General features: G+C 42.3%; 1 protein-coding gene across 3 annotated transcripts in view; it reads right to left on the reverse strand.

Moving 5' to 3' along the window:
- The window catches only part of LOC126477645 (transcription factor cwo), a 176,622-nt gene that overhangs the window by 53,908 nt on the left and 104,429 nt on the right, over window positions 1–18,285 (reverse strand). Inside the window, exon 1 of one of the 3 annotated variants that reach the window (XM_050103638.1) lies at window positions 12,334–12,477. The exons of the other annotated variants lie outside the window; for them this stretch is intronic. The gene's annotated coding sequence lies outside the window, so the exon portion shown is untranslated. Of the gene's footprint in view, window positions 1–12,333; window positions 12,478–18,285 lie in introns of those variants that run through there. 3 annotated transcript variants of the gene reach the window in all.

Here is an 18,285-nt window from a genome sequence, read left to right on the forward strand (position 1 = left end):
GTGACGTTGCTGAATTTTTAGATTTGTTGAAGGCTGCAAACCCGAAACCGACAATCAATTTTAATAAAATACTGTCAGACCAAGATACTGATTTTTGTAATCGAGTAAGCAGTGATATGTACGAATCTACTGTTCGTTACGTTCCCAAAGACTCACAGGAAATTTATTTTCTTTGAAAACTATTTCTTTGGCACTCATCTACATTTAGATACATTTACAAGCCCCTATACGGTGCGTGTTCCATTCACAAATGGAGAGAGGGAAAAGCGACTATCTATAAGGTTCCGTAGGAGCATTGCTTTGTCTCGTCTTGACGGCCCTTGCTGTTGCTGGCAACAGGGTAGTTCTGTCGCAAATGGCGATTCTCTAAATATTCTCAATCGTGTTTCGCGAATAGCACTTTTTCCCTACAGCTTTCCCGCTGCGTTCATGCAACATTTCCGCAATACTCGCATACTGATCGAACCTACCGATAACAAATCTACCAGCACACCTCTGAATTGTTTCGGTGAAAAAAAAAAAAAAAAAAAAAAAAAAAAAAAAAAAAAAAAAAAAAAAAAAAAAAAAAAAAAAAAAACACTCGAACAGTAATCAAGAGTAGATCGTGCAAGTGTGCTATACGCGGTCTCCTTTGTTGACGAGCCACACTTTCCTAGAGCCCTCTCAATAAACCGAAGTCGACCACTGGCCTTCCCTACAACTGAATTTCATGTCACTCTGTAACGTTACGCCTAGATATTTAATCGACGTGACTGTTTCAAGCAGCTTGCCACTAATACTGTATTTGTACATTGGAAGATTGTTTCTACTACTCAGCTGCGTTAACTTATATTTTTCTACGTTTAGAACAAGTTGCTATTTATCACACCAAATAGAAATTCTAGGTAAGTCATCCCGTATCCTCCTGCAGTAACCCAGCGACGACACTATCCCGTACATCACAACGTCATCAGCAAGCAATCGCAGATTGCTGCTCATCCTATCAGTCAGATCGTTTATGTAAAAGAATGATCGTATCACTCCGGACGATACCCTTGTCCCTGTTGAACAGTTGTCGTCCCAAACAAAGCAGTGCGTTCTATTGCTTAAAAAAGAAGTCTTAGGTTCACTCAAATAACTGAGGACCTTTCCCGTATATTCGGATCTTCGTTAACAGTCTGTAGCGTGGCAATGTGTCAAAAGCTTTGAGAAATATGATTCGCTATAAATGGAAGCTACACTATGTGATCAAAAGTATCCGGACACGCCCAAAAACGTACGTTTTTCATATTAGGTGCATTGTGCTGCAACCTACTGCACGTTACTCCATATCAGCGACCTCAGTGGTCATTAGACATCGTGAGAGACCACAATGGGGCGCTCCGTGGAACTCACGGACTTCGAACCTGGTCAGGTGATTTGGGTGTCACTTGTGTCATACGTCTGTACGCCAGATTTCCACACTCCTAAACATCCCTAGGTCCACTGTCTCCGATGTGATAGTCAAGTGGAATCGTGAAGGGACACGTACAGCACAAAAGACTACAGGACGACCTCTTCTGTTGACTGACAGATACCGCCAACAGTTGAAGAGGGTCATCATATGCAAAGCACCTTCTCGCTTCCCACTGTTCAAGAGCAATTCGGGGATGGCGATTGCCTCTTTCAACACGATCGAGCACCTGTTCATAATGCACGGCCTGTGGCGGAGTGGTTACACAATAACATCCCTGTAATTAACTGGCCTGCACAGAGTCCTGACCTGAATCCTATACAACACCTTTGAGATGTTTTGGAATGTCGACTTCGTGCCAGGCCTCACCGACTGACATCAATACCTCTTCTCAGTGCAGTCCGCAGCTCGTGATCTTGCAGTCGCGTTCCCGCTTCCCGAGCACGGGGTCCTGGGTTCGATTTCCGGCGGGGTCAGGGATTTTCACTACCTCGAGATGACTGGATGTTTGTGTTGTCTTCATCATTTCATCCTCATTCATGACAGTGGAGAGACTGGACTGACCAAAGGCTGGGAATTTGTACGGCCACTGATAACCGCGCAGTTGAGCGCCCCACAAATCAAAGATCATCATCATCTTCTTCTTCTTCTTCTTCTTCTTCTTCTTCTTCTTCTTCTCAGTGCAGCACTCCGTGAAGAATCGGCTGCCATTCACCAAGAAACTTTCCAGCACCTGACTGAATGTATGCCTGCGAGAGTGGAAGCTGTCACCAAGGCTAAGGGTGGTCCAACACCATATTGAATTCCAGCATAACCGATGGAGGGCGGGAATTCCAACATAACCGATGGAGGGCGCCATGAATTTGTAAGTCATTTTCAGCCAGGTGTCCGGATACTTTTGATAACACAGTGTAAGTATGAGGCCAATGCCCAAGACTGTTCTCTGTGAAGCTCAACTGGCATCCTATCTGGACCTGGCGACGTATTTCTTTTCAGCCATTTAGTTGCTTCTCAACACCAAAGATGCCCATGTTTGTCCTCCGTATAGGATTCGGTGTGGCGATCAAGCGATGTTAGATATGTTCGAGCCTTTTGCGTGAATCATATTTGAAACGCGAAAGTTAAAACTTTTGGTTTCTTTTTGCAGTCTTGTACTGCCACACCATATTGGTGTACGAGTGACTGACTAGAAGCCAATTACGTTGGGCTAGAATTTTCTAGGATTGTCGGTAAGTTCTTTCGCTAACTTATGACGTTGGAAGTAGTTGCATACTTGACGTATCCGTCCTAGACGCACAAGTTTCAACTAACCTTTGTCTCTCGACAAATCTGCGACCTTTCTTGAACCGAGAGTGTAACAATCTGTTTTCTCAGCATTGCCCGAATTTTTTCATTAAGATACGGTGGGTCTTTTTTATCCTTTAATCACTTATTCCGCGTATACTTCTGCAGACTGCGATTCCGGTTATTTTAAACTTTGCGAGAACCTCATCTACCCTCATTATACTGGAACTAAATGATATCCATTCATAGTCTAAGTAGGATGTTAACAATTGCTTATCTGCTCTTTCGAACATAAAAACCTTCCTAGCCTTTTTTGATGGATTTATTAACTTTAGAAACCATCATGGCTAGGATGACATCGTGATAGCTAATCCTTATCTCTATACTGGTTTGATTTGATTTTAACAGGAGAGCTAAAACAGCTTAGGTCTAACCCGCCAATGCCCGCACCGAAACTGGATTTATTGTGCGGTATCGCTCCCTGTATATCTAGTAAAGCCAACCAGTGCCCTTAAATAGTGCAAGGAGTCCCTCTACCAGTTTTTTGTTAGACACAATTTCTTCAGGTCTAGTTGTCCCGAAGATCTGTATCTTTTACTCTCCAATGCCATGCATTCAAAGATTAAGTGTGAGGTGCAGTTTCTTCACCCTCATCACAGATCCTACATTTAGGGTCCTCTTCCATTATACCCATTGTGTGTAGGTGTTTTTTGAAGTTCCCATGGCCGGTCATCAGTTCAGTCATGAGTCTGATCTCTTTCCTGTTCAATCCCAGGATTACAGAACTTCTTTTAAAACATGGCTTGGGCATCATTACCTTAACATGTTTTTGTTTATGGACCTTGGTCCAATGTCCTACGTGCTGTTTCCTAAGCCAGCTCCGTAGTTCTAATTTGATCATAGCCTTGGTGATTGTCAAGACAGGTTCCGGTCCAATAAATGGAGTTGTTGCCCCCATCCTAGCCAATCTATCGGCTTGTTCATTGCCACAGATCCCTGAGTGGCCAGGGTCTCTATATTGGTACTGTCGATAACGTCAAGGGTGTCTGCAGCTAGGTGGTCTAAAATACACGGTCCAGTCACATTAATGTTATCACATCCTATGTTCGACGTCAACGTGCAATAACTACTCACAGACGGCAGGTGGCAGCACTAGCAGGGGAGGGTATATAAAGCGTGATGCGAGGGATGCGGAAAACAGTGCAGTTGTTGTTGTGATGCAGAAAGAAAACGATTAATGTGTCGTCCCAAAGGGCATGATCATTGGCTTTCGCGGTGAGGATGGAACCATTTCCGAAACGGCTACAGTTTGTAAACAGCGTGCGTGCCGCCGCGGTTAAGGAACACCGTGCATGACAACATGGCGTTATCCAAAACCGGCGCCGGCAACTGTGATGCGCCATGGGCCATAGATGACAGGGGTGAACAACGGCTGCGGAGATACGTACGGGGCAAAAGAGTTGCAACAGCTGAACAACTGACCACGAGATGAACCAAGCGACTACCAACAGACTCTCCTCAACGACCGTTCAGCGAACGTTGTTGCATATAGTCCTCCACAGCAGGCGCCAGTTTCATGCACCCGTGAAGACTGCTGTTCATCAGCGACGAAGGCTGGAATTTGTACCCGTATAGCACAACTGGACGTCCACTGACGACAAGTAATCTGTTCAGACGAATCACGTTTTATGCTCCATCGAACAGAGACCGTTGGTGTGCACGGCGTGAAACGTCTGAAAGCAAACACCCAGCAACAATCGTAGCAAGGGTCCAGGCCGGAGAAGGATGGGGAATCTTTTCGTAGCATTCCGTGGGAGGCACAATGAATCAACACAATTATGCATCTATTCTTGGTGACCATATCCACAGTTTATTTTCTCCTCGGCACTTTGGCATCTACCAGCAGGACAAGGAAAGTGCCACAGACCTCCCAGTGTAGGTGCGTGGTTCGAAGAGTACCAGGATGAATTTATCGTACTCCCCTTGCCACCAGACTCCCAGAATTTTAACTCAATCGAGAATTTGTAGGACCACCTTGATCGGGCTGTTCCCCGCAATGGATCCTCAAATGAGAAACCTAAACACTAGAGCAGCTGATCACAGCACTGGAATTGGCACGGCTCCACATCCCTGTCGGTATCTTCCATCTCACTGATTCTCTTCACGCACGTCCGCGCTACAAATGGTGGTTGTACCGGCTTTTGTCAGGTGATCACATTTATGTGACTGGACAGTATATTTCCAAAGTGTGTAGGGTTCAAATGGCTCTGAGCCATGGTCATCAGTCCCCTAGACTTAGAATTACTTAAACCTAACTAACCAAAGGACATCACACACATCCATGCCGGAGGCAGGATTCGAACCTGCGACCGTAGCGACCGCGCGGTTCCAGACTGACGCGCCTAGAACCGCTCGGCCACACCGGCCGGCCCAAAGTGTGTAGGGTGTCGGACTAATTGTTCAGGACAGCTTTCGGAGAGCGGTGAACTTCCAACTATGGATCATATTTTAAACTGTGTAATCTGTAATTTGAAAAGAGGAGACATTAAAAAAATCTACAATGTTTCCGGAGAAAGCGTTCGAAAGTACTTCGCAAGACTGCTCGTTCGACCTGTAACGAATCCTTAGACCTCTCAGTCTGTATTCGCTAGACTAAAGTCACCTCCAACTATTGCATGAACGTGATACTTCTGCGCAACTGAGCCTATGTAGTTGTTCTTTGAATCATTCATTGCTAACCTTTTCTCAATAATAACATTACTATTGCCATTATTACAGAAAACTTCATTGTTATCCTTGTTTTCAGTAATAAGGACAACATTAGTATTACTCTATCAGTGTTTACTAATGTGTCCTCGGTGTCTTTCGCAGTGGCGTTAATGTGAAAAATGTGTAGGGTTACTGGGGTCCGGAGTCTAGGTTAAACTGTAGTTTCCGCCCCTCACCCCCCGCCCCCTCTCCCCCACACACTCTCTCTCTCTCTCTCTTTCTTTCTTTCTTTGGCTGCGTAAATCAGTTCAAAGGTCGGAGGATGGCAAATGGGAGACTGTCAATGGCTTACCGCTTTCGAAAGGGCAATGCCACCATTCTCGACGAGGTGACTGATGGAAGTAGTGAAACGAAAGAATCCAACATACGTTAATAGACGTTGAATGCTTTAGGATAGCTATCCACTTTAGATAGCAGGCGACATAATGTTTAATGTATGTAACATTATATAAGTGATTTCAAACTCAAATACGTTCAACGTTTCAGCGATTGTAAACTCCGCGTGTAGCTTAGGTTGGATAGTTTTAGATGCCTTAAACACAATGATGTCTGCTAGTTAACGTAGGCAACTATCAGAAAGCAATCAAAAACTTTTGATGTAATTTAATTTCTATCGATTCAGCTACTTCTAAGAGCCCCTGAGCCACGAGTCGTCTTGGTGTGCACGAATGATATAAAACACAGTTGTATTCAAACCAATCTTTGGTTTGTGGACAGCTTTCTCTTACTTTATACAAATATGATCATTAATATTATTATTATTTAAAAACAGGAGCTACGCCAAAGATATCGTTTTCATAGAATAAACTTCTGAAGATCTTTGGGTAAGCAGCCACGAAAAGGATTAGTTGAATGTTTCGTTTGGAGTGTGAACTTTTGCGGTGCTGAACCGTAAACAATTCGGAGAGCAAAATTATGGAGGAGGAGATGAGTAAAGGAAGGCGGTTTCTGAGGACAATCAAAGGTAATAAATGTAATGAATAAGGACATTCGATGAAAAAACCTTGCGTAATAAGGGATGGTTTAGAGGTAATTGCGACTGGGCAAAAGCTCAAAGAGCAAGAAAATGCAAACTAACAGACGACACCAGGATAAATTCGATACTGTAAAATTAAAAGAATGGTGAAAAAGAGCCTTAACCAGAGAATGCCAAACTTGGCGAATGAGATAATAAAAAAAAACACCGGATGGTAGTCTACAGTTTAATGGTCTGTCGACACCGAAGTTATTTAAGACGGTGCTAGGAGAGATTGAGTAGTGGGAAGAATATCGGCTGGCTCATCCCGACATTTGCCTTCGTCGATTCAGGACACACTTAAATGTGAACAGCCGGAAGGGGATTAGAACCCCACTCCTGCCAGTGTCCTAACCACTGCGACACCTCACCCCGTCTCCATTATGCAATGTGCTGTGACGATAATGCTGATGACGACACTGGATGATGCTGTAATGACTTACGTTACTCTAGCCTTAGGCGTGGAGGAATTAAGGTGAAACTCGCTATTGGCAGAGTGTTCTTCGTGTTCTGTTGTCCATGTTCCCGCTCATGTTCGCGTTGTTCTTCTGACTTGACAAGTTTAGAAAGGGTCACCCTTTTTCAGTTTCATCAATTTCGACCTAAGGAACTCTTTCAGATGTTTGTTTTTGGTTTAGGGCTTTTTCCTTTGGAGTCAAGCATTCTAACCCCCATATGTTCAACACTTGTAAAATTCCATTATGAAACATTCTTGCTATAATGTCATAAGACGTCACATGTCCAGCAAGTGTTCGTCCTGTGGCTTATCAGGACTAAAGTATAACTAATGTCTGACCCAACATACTGGAAATGTGAATGTTCTCCCATCAATAGTGATCTTTCATTAAGCTAGGCCATTTCCCCCAAAACTATATTACTATACTTTTCACTCCTGTAAACATGATTTCCTCTCCAAATAAACCAGGAACCTTGCTGCTGGTGGGGAGGCTTGTGTGTCTCAGCGATACAGATAGCTGTACCGTATCTGCAACCACAACGGAGGGGTATCTGTTGAGAGGCCAGACAAACGTGTGGTTCCTGAAAAGGGGCAGCAGCATTTCAGTATTTGCAGGGGCAACAGTCTGGATGATTGACTGATCTGGCCTTGTAGCATAAACCAAAACGGCCTTGCTGTACTGGTACTGCGAACGGCTGAAAGCAAGGGGAAACTACAGCCGTAATTTTTCCCGAGGGCATGCAGTTTTACTGTACGGTTAAATGATCATGGTGTCCTCTTGGGTAAAATATTCCGGAGGTAAAATAGTCCCCCATTCGGATATCCGGGCGGGGCCTACTCTGGATGACGTCGTTATCAGGAGAAAGAAAACTGGCGTTCGGCGGATAGGAGCGTGGAATGTCAGAACCCTTAATCGGGTAGGTAGGTTAGAAAATTTAAAAAGGGAAATGGATAGGTTAAATTTAGAAATACTAGGAATGAGTGAATTTCATATGAAAGAAAGAACAGATACCATCTTCAAATAGAAAGGCTTACTGGCCAATGATCTTCCTGAGTGCGGATGCACTCACTTGCCCTAACTCGTACGGGATTCGGTAGACTGACTGCCGCGAGTAATGAGTATAGTGGGTAGGGCACTACAAATGTAGTGTGTGGACAGTAAGGTGGAACTGTGGGTCTCACGTGGAGCGTGTCACAGATCCCTGCAGTCGCGCTATCCGCTGTGTCCTCGATGGCTCAGACGGATAGAGCGTCCGCCATGTAAACAGGGAGTCCCGGTCGGTGCACACATTTTCAACTGCCTGCGTTTATATTTATCAACGCCGGTAAGCAGCTAAAGATCTGGATATCATTGTAATTTCATGAGTGAAGTTCGGTGGCAGGAGGCACAAGACTTCTGGTCAGGTGAATACAGGGTTATAAATACAAAATCAAATAGGGGTAATGCAAGAGTAGGTTTAATAATGAATAAAAAAAAATAGGAGCGCGGGTCAGCTACTACGAACAGCATAGTGAACGCATTATTGTAGCCAATGTAGACACGAAGCCCAGGCCTACCACAGTAGTACAAGTTTATATGCCAAGTAGATCTGCAGATGACGAAGGGATTGAAGAAATGTATGATGAGATAAAAGAAATCAATCAGATAGTGAAGGGAGACGAAAATTTAAAAGTAATGGGGGACTGCAATTCAATAGTAGGAGAAGGAAAAGTAGTAGGTGATAATGGAATGGGGATAAGGAATGAAAGAGGAAGAAGCCAGGGAGTATTTAGCATAGAGCACAACTTAATCATAGCTAATATTTGGTTTAAGAATCATGAAAGAAGGTTGTATACGTGGAAGAGGCCTGGAGACACTGGAAGGTTTCAGATATATTATACTACAATGGTAAGGCAGAGATTTTGAAACCAGGTTTTAAATTGTAAGACATTTCTAGGGGCAGATGTGGACTCTGACCACAATCTATTGGTTATGAACTGTAGATTACAACTGAAGAAACTGCAAAAAGATGGGAATTTAAGGAGATGGGGCCTGGATAAACTGAAAGAACCAGAGGTTGTAGAGTGTTTCAGAAAGAGCATTAGGGAACAATTGACAAGAACAGAGGAAAGAAATACAGTAGAAGAAGAATAGGTAGCTTTGAGAGATGAAATAGTGAAGGCAGCAAAGGATCAAGTAGATAGAAAGACGAGAGCTAGCGGAAATCCTTGGGTAACAGAAGAGATATTGAATTTAATTGATGAAAGGAGAAAATATAAAAATGTAGTAAATGAAACATGCAAAAAGGAATACAAACGTCTCAAAAATGAGATCGAGAGGTAGTGCAAAATGACTAAGCAGGGATGGCTAGAGGACAAATGTAAGGATGTAGAGGCATATGTCACTAGGGGTAAGATAGATAATGCTTACAGGAGACCTTTGGAGAAAAGAGAGCCATTTGTATGAATATCAAGAGCTCCGATGGAAAACCAGTTCTAAGCAAAGAAGTGAAGGCAGAAAGGTGAAAGGAGTATATAGAGGGCCTATACAAGGGCGATGTTCTTGAAGACAATATTATGGAAATGGAAGAGGATGCAGATGAAGATGAAATGGGAGATACAATAATGCGTGAAGAGTTTGACAGAGCACTGAAAGACCTGAGTCGAAACAAGCCCCCGGGAGTAGACAACATTCCATTAGAACTACTGACGGCCTTGGGAGAGCCAGTCCTGACAAAACTCTACCATCTGGTGAGCAAGATGTATGAGACAGGCGAAATACCCTCAGATTTCAAGAAGAATATAATAATTCCAATCCCAAAGAAAGCAGGTGTTGACAGATGTGAAAATTACCGAACTATCAGTTTAATACGTCACAGCTGCAAAATACTAACGCGAATTCTTTACAGACGAATGGAAAAACTGGTAGAAGCCGACCTTGGGGAAGATCAGTTTGGATTCCGTAGAAATGTTTGAACACGTGAGGCAATAATGACCTTACGACTTACCCTAGAAGAAAGATTAAGGAAAGGGCAAACCTACGATACTAGCATTTGTAGACTTAGAGAAAGCTTTTGACAATGTTGACTGGAATACTCTCTTTCAAATTCTAAAGGTGGTAGGGGTAAAATATAGGGAGCAAAAGGCTATTTACAATTTGTACAGAAACCAGATGGCAGTTATAAGAGTCGAGGGGCATGAAAGGGAAGCAGTGGTTGGGAAGGGAGTGACACAGGGTTGTAGCCTCTCCCCAATGTTATTCAATCTGTATATTGAGCAAGCAGTAAAGGAAACAAAAGAAAAATTCGGAGAAGAAAAAAAAAAACTTTGAGGTTCGCCGATGACATTGTAATTCTATCAGAGACAGCAAAGGAGTTGGAAGAGCAGTTGAACGCAATGGACAGTGTCTTGAAAGGAGGATATAAGATGAACATCAACAAAAGCAAAACGAGGATAATGGAATGTAGTCGAATTAAGTTGGGTGATGCTGAGGGAATTAGATTAGGAAATGAGACACTTAAAGGGTGATGTACTTGTGGGCAATATTATGGAAGTAGAAGAGGACGTAGATGAAAAGAGGGATATGATACTGCGTGAAGAATTTGACAGAACACACTGTAAGACCTAAGTCTAAACAAAAACCACGGGTAGACAACATTCCATTAGAGCTAGTGAAAACCTTGGGAGAGCCAGCCCTGACAAAACTCTATCATCTGGTGAGCAAGATGTATGAGACAGGCGAAACAACTTCAGACTTCAAGAAAAACATAATAATTCCAATCCCAAAGAAAGCAGGTCTTGAGAGGTGTGAGATTTACCGAACTATCAGTTTAATAAGTCTCGGCTGTAAAATACAAACACGAATGGAAAAACTGGTAGAAGCCGACCTCGGGGAAGATCAGTTTGGATTCCGTAGAAATGTTGGCACACGTGAGGCAATACTGACCGTACGACTTATCTTAGAAGACAGATTAAGGAAAGGCAAAACTAAGTTTCTAGCATTTGTCGTCTTAGAGAAAGCTTTTGACAATGTTGATTGGAATACTCTCTTTCAAATTCTGAAGGTGGCAGGGGTGAAAAACAAGAGCGAAAGGCTATTTACAATCTGTACAGAAACCAGATGGCATCAAAGGGAAGCAGGGGTTGGGAAGGGAGTGAGACAGGGTTGCAGCCTATCTCCGATGTTATTCAACCTGTATATTGCGCAAGCAGTAAAGAAAACAAAAGAAAAATTTGGAGTACGAATTAAAATCCATGGAGAAGAAATAAAAACTTTGAGGTGTGCCGACGGCATTGTAATTCTGTCAGAGACAGCAAAGGACCTGGAAGAGCAGTTGAACGGAATGGACAGTGTCTTGAAAGGAGGATATAAGATGAACATCAACCAAAGCAAAACGAGGATAATGAAATATAGTCGAATTAAATCAGGCGATGCTGAGGGAATTAGATTAGGAAATGAGACACTTAAAGTAGTAGACAAGTTTTGCTATTTTGGGAACAAAATAACTGATGATGGTCGAAGTAGAGAAGATATAAAATATAGACCGGCAATGGCAAGGAGAGCGTTTCTGAAGAAGAGAAATTTGTTGACATCGAGTGTAGATTTATGTGTCAGGAAGTCCTTTCTGAAAATATTTGTGTGGAGTGTAGGCCTGTATGGAAGTGAAACAGACAATAAATATTTTAGACAAGAAGAGAATAGAAGCTTTCGAAATGTGGTGCTACAGAAGAATGCTGAAGATTAGAGGGTAGATCACATAACTAATGAGGAGGTACTGAATCGAATTGGGGAGAAGAGGAATTTGTGGCACAGCTTGACTATAAGAAGGGATCGGTTAGTAGGACATGTTCTGAGGCATCAAGTGATCACCAATTTAGTACTGGAGAGCAGCATGGAGGGTAAAAATCGTAGAGGGAGATCAAGATATGAATATTCTAAGTAAATTCAGAAGGATGTCGATTGCAGTAGTTACTTGGAGATGATGAAGCTTGCACAGGGCAGAATAGCATGGAGAGCTGCATCAAACCAGTCTCTGGACTGAAGGCAACAACAACAACAACAAACATGATTAGCAGTTCGTCTGGTGCGTCACGTTTTGTCAAGCACTACTTCGCCAAACGATTTAACTCATCTTTTTTACGGTATCTTAATAAGTAATACCTGAAAACATCTTCATTACCGCTGCTTCTGAACTTACTTTTTCTCTTCTATCATTAAATTTTTCTTAAATGCTTTCTCTCCCTGCTTTGTTTTTTCCCTTATATCATCGAGAAAATGCAGGCAACGGTATTAAGACTTACTAGCTTGGTTACTGTGTGGTAATGCACCATTCTCTTATTGATATTATAAATAACTTAAATTATCTCGGACATAACTACTAGTTTTGGCATTCTTACTTTATTATCTTCTTTGTGTAATCCAAAGTCTTCACCTAGTACTTCCCCTGGTATTTATGTTTACAAGCATTATCAACTTTTCTCAATAAATGTTGGTCTGCAAATGAATTTCGTCTGGTTTCTACACTGACCATAAATATGGTTTTCTGAAAAGAAATACGAAGCAATAATTAACATTTTTCCCCAAGAGGTTCAGCAGTTCAAATACTGTCAACGAACTTCATAAATGGTTGCAAAGACTTACCAGAGTGCAAACAGAAGACATCGCTATAAACAACTACGAAATGAGTCCCGTTGACCACAGAAGTAGTTAAAGACGCCATTAACAGTACCAAGAAGAAAAAAGCTGTAGGCCCTGACACACTGTATAGGGAATCCAGAATGAAATTTTTACTCTGCAGCGGAGTGTGCGCTGATGTGAAACTTCCTGGCGGATTAAAACTGTGTGCCGGACCGAACATTTAAAAGACACAGCCCAAATGCTAACACAGCCTCCATTCCAGAACAGTGGGGACAACCAATAAGAAAAGTGCTATATAAAGAGAAAGGGGACGCCGACGACCCTACAAAATACAGAAGCACAGCACTAGAAAACATACCTTTCAAAACACTCACAAAAATAATAACGGAAAGAATGAAGCAAACAATCGACGAGAAAAATCGAAAGCCAAATGGAATTTGGGGAAGGAAGGTAAACTCTGATCGCAATAGAACTCCTGTGAAACAGCGTATGGGAAGCCCTTGAAGCGAGAGAAGAGCTTTATGTAGTATTATAGACTTCGCAAAAGCCTTTGACTTTATAAACCGAAAGTTGGTGACAAAAAAAAAAAAAAAATCTAAAGGAAACCCTAGGTGAAAACAACATTTGGTCACGAACAATAAGTGCAATACTGAGGTGGAACGAAATAAGTATCGCGGATAACCTCTCCCTATCAGAGCCGATACTCTAAACAAACTGAGTACTTCAGGAAGACCCACCGAGTGCTCCGTTATTTATCCTTGCAGAGCAAGAAACTGTAAGAATACCTCAATGAGAGGATGTAATCTCATACGCATATGCAGACGATATTGTAATAGGCTCAAAGAACATTGTAAAGCTACAAGAAACGACAAATGATATGGAAGATTGGTGCGTCGAACACGGTTTCGAAATACCGAGCGAGGTGGCGCAGTGGTTAACACACTGAACTCGCATTCGGAAGGAAGACGGTTCAAACCGGCGCCCGGCCATACTGATTTAGGTTTTCCGTGATTTCCTTAAATCGCTTCATGCAAATGCCAGGAAGATTTCTTTGAAACGGGGTACAGCCGACTTCCTTCCCCGCCCTTCCGCAATCCGATGGGACCGATGACCTCGCTATTTGGTCCCCTCCCCCAAACAAACCAACCAACCAACGGTTTCGAAATAAATGTGGCAAAACAGAAATGATTGAGCTCAAAAATAGAGGAAGAGCACGTACATCGGCTGAAATCTTCACACGGGAGAAAATACTGAAAAATGTACCAGACTTCGAGTATCTAGGGGTTACGATACAAACAAGTGCAAAATGTATCACAAAACATATAACAGAGAAAGCAAAGCAAACAATAAGGGCTATCCATGAAATAGAACACATCAGATCGCTCAGCCTAGAAACAGCAATGACACTTCAGAGCTAAAATCTCGCAAATACTGCCGTACGGAACAGAAATCGTTGGATTACATCTCACAGTGAAAAATCTAACGACACTAGGTGTGTAGGCATCCCTCATAAAAAAAGGCCATCGGAGTGTCCAAAACGACACGATCCAGACTTGTGTACCTGCTGTCGAGAGAACGCTTCCTCATTGAAGACCTACGTACAAAGCTGGTGCTACCCAACACCAGCACTTCGGAAAGTCTATTAAACACATTGGAGGAGAAAAGGGAAGACATACTTCCAGCGTTTTACAGCACAGGCGCCATGACCGACCGAAGAAAGACAAAGGAAAACTTTGAAATGAGACTCGTGACCATCAGAATGGCAGTCCATGGTTTCTACCACATTATTTGCAATAACACTTCATATCATTAAACAAACGTAATGTGTCAGTGTCAACTGTGTCATCGAATATGCAAACATTTCCATATAGAAATCTGTACTAAAAGCACACGTCAATAAGTGATTATGCAAACAACAATATGTAAAATTTATAATTTTGTGTGTGATTATAATTGTACTTTGAACTTGTATGGCTATTTGGCTACAATAAACATATCATTATAAAAAGTGGGAATATAATCATCGAACTTAAGTTCTTCAACTTTAACAATGTTAAACTAAATAAAAAGCGAGCTTTCGTATCAGCAAGATGATCTTAAAAGAAGAAGCTGGAGGTACAATGGCCTGGAATAAAAAAGACGCAGCTGACTATGCCCTTCACGTATTCAACTAGGGACGCCCATCTGCGTTAGCTGCCGCATACACAACGAGGCGAGGCGATTATAAACGCCAGCGGTGGCACAAGTGCGAAGTCCAGCACGCGCGGCCGCGTGCCGCTCGTTGGGCGGTGCCGGGAAGACCCAAGTATGCTGGGGAGGGGGCCGCAGGAGTCACGTGAGGGCCTAAAGCCACGTGACCGCTCGCGTCGCAGGTGCAGGCGCGCCGAATCTCATGCATAGCTCCGCTCGCGCATAATGCACCTGCTGCTCGCACGCCGCGACGTCCCTATTTTTCTAACGTCCGTACCCACACCACACAAGGTCATGCTGTTAACAAACGATGCGCGTCAGGCATCTCCATATTTCACCACCTCATCTCTTATTATTGGCGTCATCGTCAGTAACCAATATAAAGCGAGGCATTGCTGCACCGAGAATAAATACCACTCTGAGAAAAGTATCAGCTATCTTCAGAGATTCTTCTTCTCTCTTTCTGCACTCGGCACAAACGATGGCATTTTCAGTTCTGCAGTCTTTCTTTTTTAATTCGTTCTGTGAAATAATTCTGGATCAACCTACTAAGTCAAACGTTAAAATTATCCTTCATTTTCCACGTCTCAGTTGCACTGAAATCAAAATATATTTGTAAGCTGTATTACAATACATACTATTAGGCGACATGAAAAAAACTGTCAAAATTATGAATTGCATATTGCTAAATGTTAACGTTTATACTCATATCATTTTAATGCTTAATGACTCATGGAATATGGCGATGGATAGCCTTAATTTGTCACATGACTTCACTAAGTTCGACTAAGCGATGATAATACCCTGACTTAGATCTGTGAATAAAGTAATGCAATGCCGAAGCTTCCCGGCAGCCACGCATCCTTTCTCAAATATATATATATATATATATATATATATATATATATATATATAGAGAGAGAGAGAGAGAGAGAGAGAGAGAGAGAGAGAGCAAGCAGTAAAGGAAACAAAAGAAAAATTGGGAGTAGGTATTAAAATCCATGGAGAAGAAACCGCCATCAGTACATCTACTGTTTCCCAGGCAGCATAACCCATCTGCCGTCATCGGATCACAATCGAAGTCCTCATCCCAGGTGTGATATATGTTGTTGTTGTGGTCTTCAGTCCTAAGACTGGTTTGATGCAGCTCTCAATGCAGCTCTATCCTGTGCAAGCTTCTTCATCTCCCAGTGCCTACTGCAACCTACATCCTTCTGAATCTGTTTAGTGTATTCATCTTTTGGTCTCCCTCTACGATTTTTACTCTCCACGCTGCCCTCCAGTACTAAATTGGTGATCCCTTGATGCCTCAGAACATGTCCTATCACCCAATCCCTTCTTCTAGTCAAGTTGTACCACAAATTTCTCTTCTCCTCAGTTTTATTCAGTACTTCCTCATTAGTAATGAGATCTACCCATCTAATCTTCAGCATTCTTCTGTAACACCACATTTTTAAAGCTTCTATTCTCTTCTTGTCTAAACTATTTATCGTCCATGTTTCACTTCCATACATGGCTACACTCCATACAAATGCTTTCAGAAACGACTTCCTGACACTTAAATCAATACTCGATGTTAACAAATTTCTCTTCTTCAGAAACGCTTTCCTTGCCATTGCCAGTCTACATTTTATACCCTCTCTATTTCGACCATCATCAGTTATTTTGCTCCCCAAATAGCAAAACTCCTTTACTACTTTAAGTGTCTCATTTCCTAATCTAATTCCCTCAGCATCACCCGATTTAATTCGACTACATTCCATTATCCTCGTTTTGCTTTTGTTGATATTATTTTAAATGATACGTTATCAATTAAAGGAAATCTTGAACTGAGAACAGCTTTAACGTTGACTTATACTACTGAATTTATCGTCGTATAGTAATTCGCAGTGACGCACATTCATTCTATACCAAACAATTCTTTCTACGTAAGTCATCCAGTCGAGTTACTGTCAGTTTTTTTAGCCCTCCCACATTTAATTTAGCGTGTGCTCAGTTTGCTGCTCTTATCACACGCGGTCGTATAACTACACAGTCTTTACAATCAAAGTAAGTTAAAAAATAACTCTTCTCAAGTATGAAATCGAAAAGTAGTAGTACGTAATTTTTAGATAAATTTGGAATAGTCATATTCTTCCATATAATTTGTGTGATGTTGCCATTTCTTCTCCTTCCTCATTCTTACACACAATTATGTCATTACTAATTCCGTAACTATTCCTGCCATAGTCAAAACGTATTCTCTGGGTAACTTCACTAACCGTGCCAAAATCACCAGTTTAGTTATCCAGCGTTTATTCTCCGGTTAGGCGTTGTTACGTGTTCATACAAAGCGCTTTTCCGCGCTATTCCGAGAATAGAACTTTTAAGAGGCTGCTATCTGTGGACTGTACAACTGGCCCTCGGTAGTCTAGCCATCTGGCAAAAATTTTCTGTCAAAATTTCATTTTCTTGGATACACTAAGAAGATTAGTATGTAATCGTTCTTATTTGTTATTCCGTTTAGTCGTTTATTTTCACTCTGGTAGTGTGAATCTATTCGCTAATAATTAAAACAACGCTGATCATTAGCACACCTAGACAACCACATAAACAGCGATTGGCATTCAGCCGTTCTGTTTATTCGGCTGAACTCGTGTAGCCCCGTCCCCTTTTGCCCACGGGAAAGTTATTTTTTATTTATTTATTTATTTTATTTGTAGATGCGACGGGGATTCCGCTGGCATAGACACCGCGTACGCCTAGGTATGCATTCAAAAATCAACTTACGATTAGTTCAGAAATCAATTACAATGTTCAAAAACCAACAGCGATGCGTCTCAAAATCATGTGGATAATCGATAGACCAACGTGCGTTGGATGCTAGGCGCGTTGTGAAACAAGGTTTTTTCCTTCAAGAATATGAATTTGGCGTTGATCCCCCTGAAATTGCCTCCCGGGACAGGTACCCCAGTTTGTGCTGGTCTGGAACTTCCTGTCGGATTAAAACTATGTGCCGGACTGATATTCGAAATCGGAATCTTGTTTTTCACAGGCAACGCTCTTAGCGAGTCAACTACTAGGTAAGGCTTAGGATCCGCCCCCACAGCTTCCGTGCTGCCCACAATCCAAACGTCTCCTGCATACTTCGCTCGACTATCACTCCCAGAAGGAAGGATATTGCAGGAAAATGGCTCAGCCACAGCCTATGGGATTGCTTATCCGCAATATCCTTTCTTCCAGGTGAGGTAATCCAGTAATGTACGCAGGAGAACTTATGTGGGATTTATAACGTAGGAGTTGAGGTACTGGCGGAAGTGAAGCTGTGAGGGAGAGCTGCGAGTTGTATCTGGAGCACTCAGACGGTGTGAGCACTGCGCGTGAAAGGCAAGGCTCCGGGTTAGAGTCCCTACCTGGCACAAAGATCTAAGCTGCCAGCAAGTTTCAGACATGTACTGATTATCTGCAAGATTGGCTCCTTAGAGCAGCAGTTTATCTTTGGTACCTCACGTGTCTACGAAGTTTGGAGCTTTGCAACACTG

The sequence above is a fragment of the Schistocerca serialis genome, chromosome 1 (genome assembly GCF_023864345.2).
Source record: "Schistocerca serialis cubense isolate TAMUIC-IGC-003099 chromosome 1, iqSchSeri2.2, whole genome shotgun sequence".
Lineage (NCBI taxonomy): Eukaryota > Metazoa > Arthropoda > Insecta > Orthoptera > Acrididae > Schistocerca > Schistocerca serialis.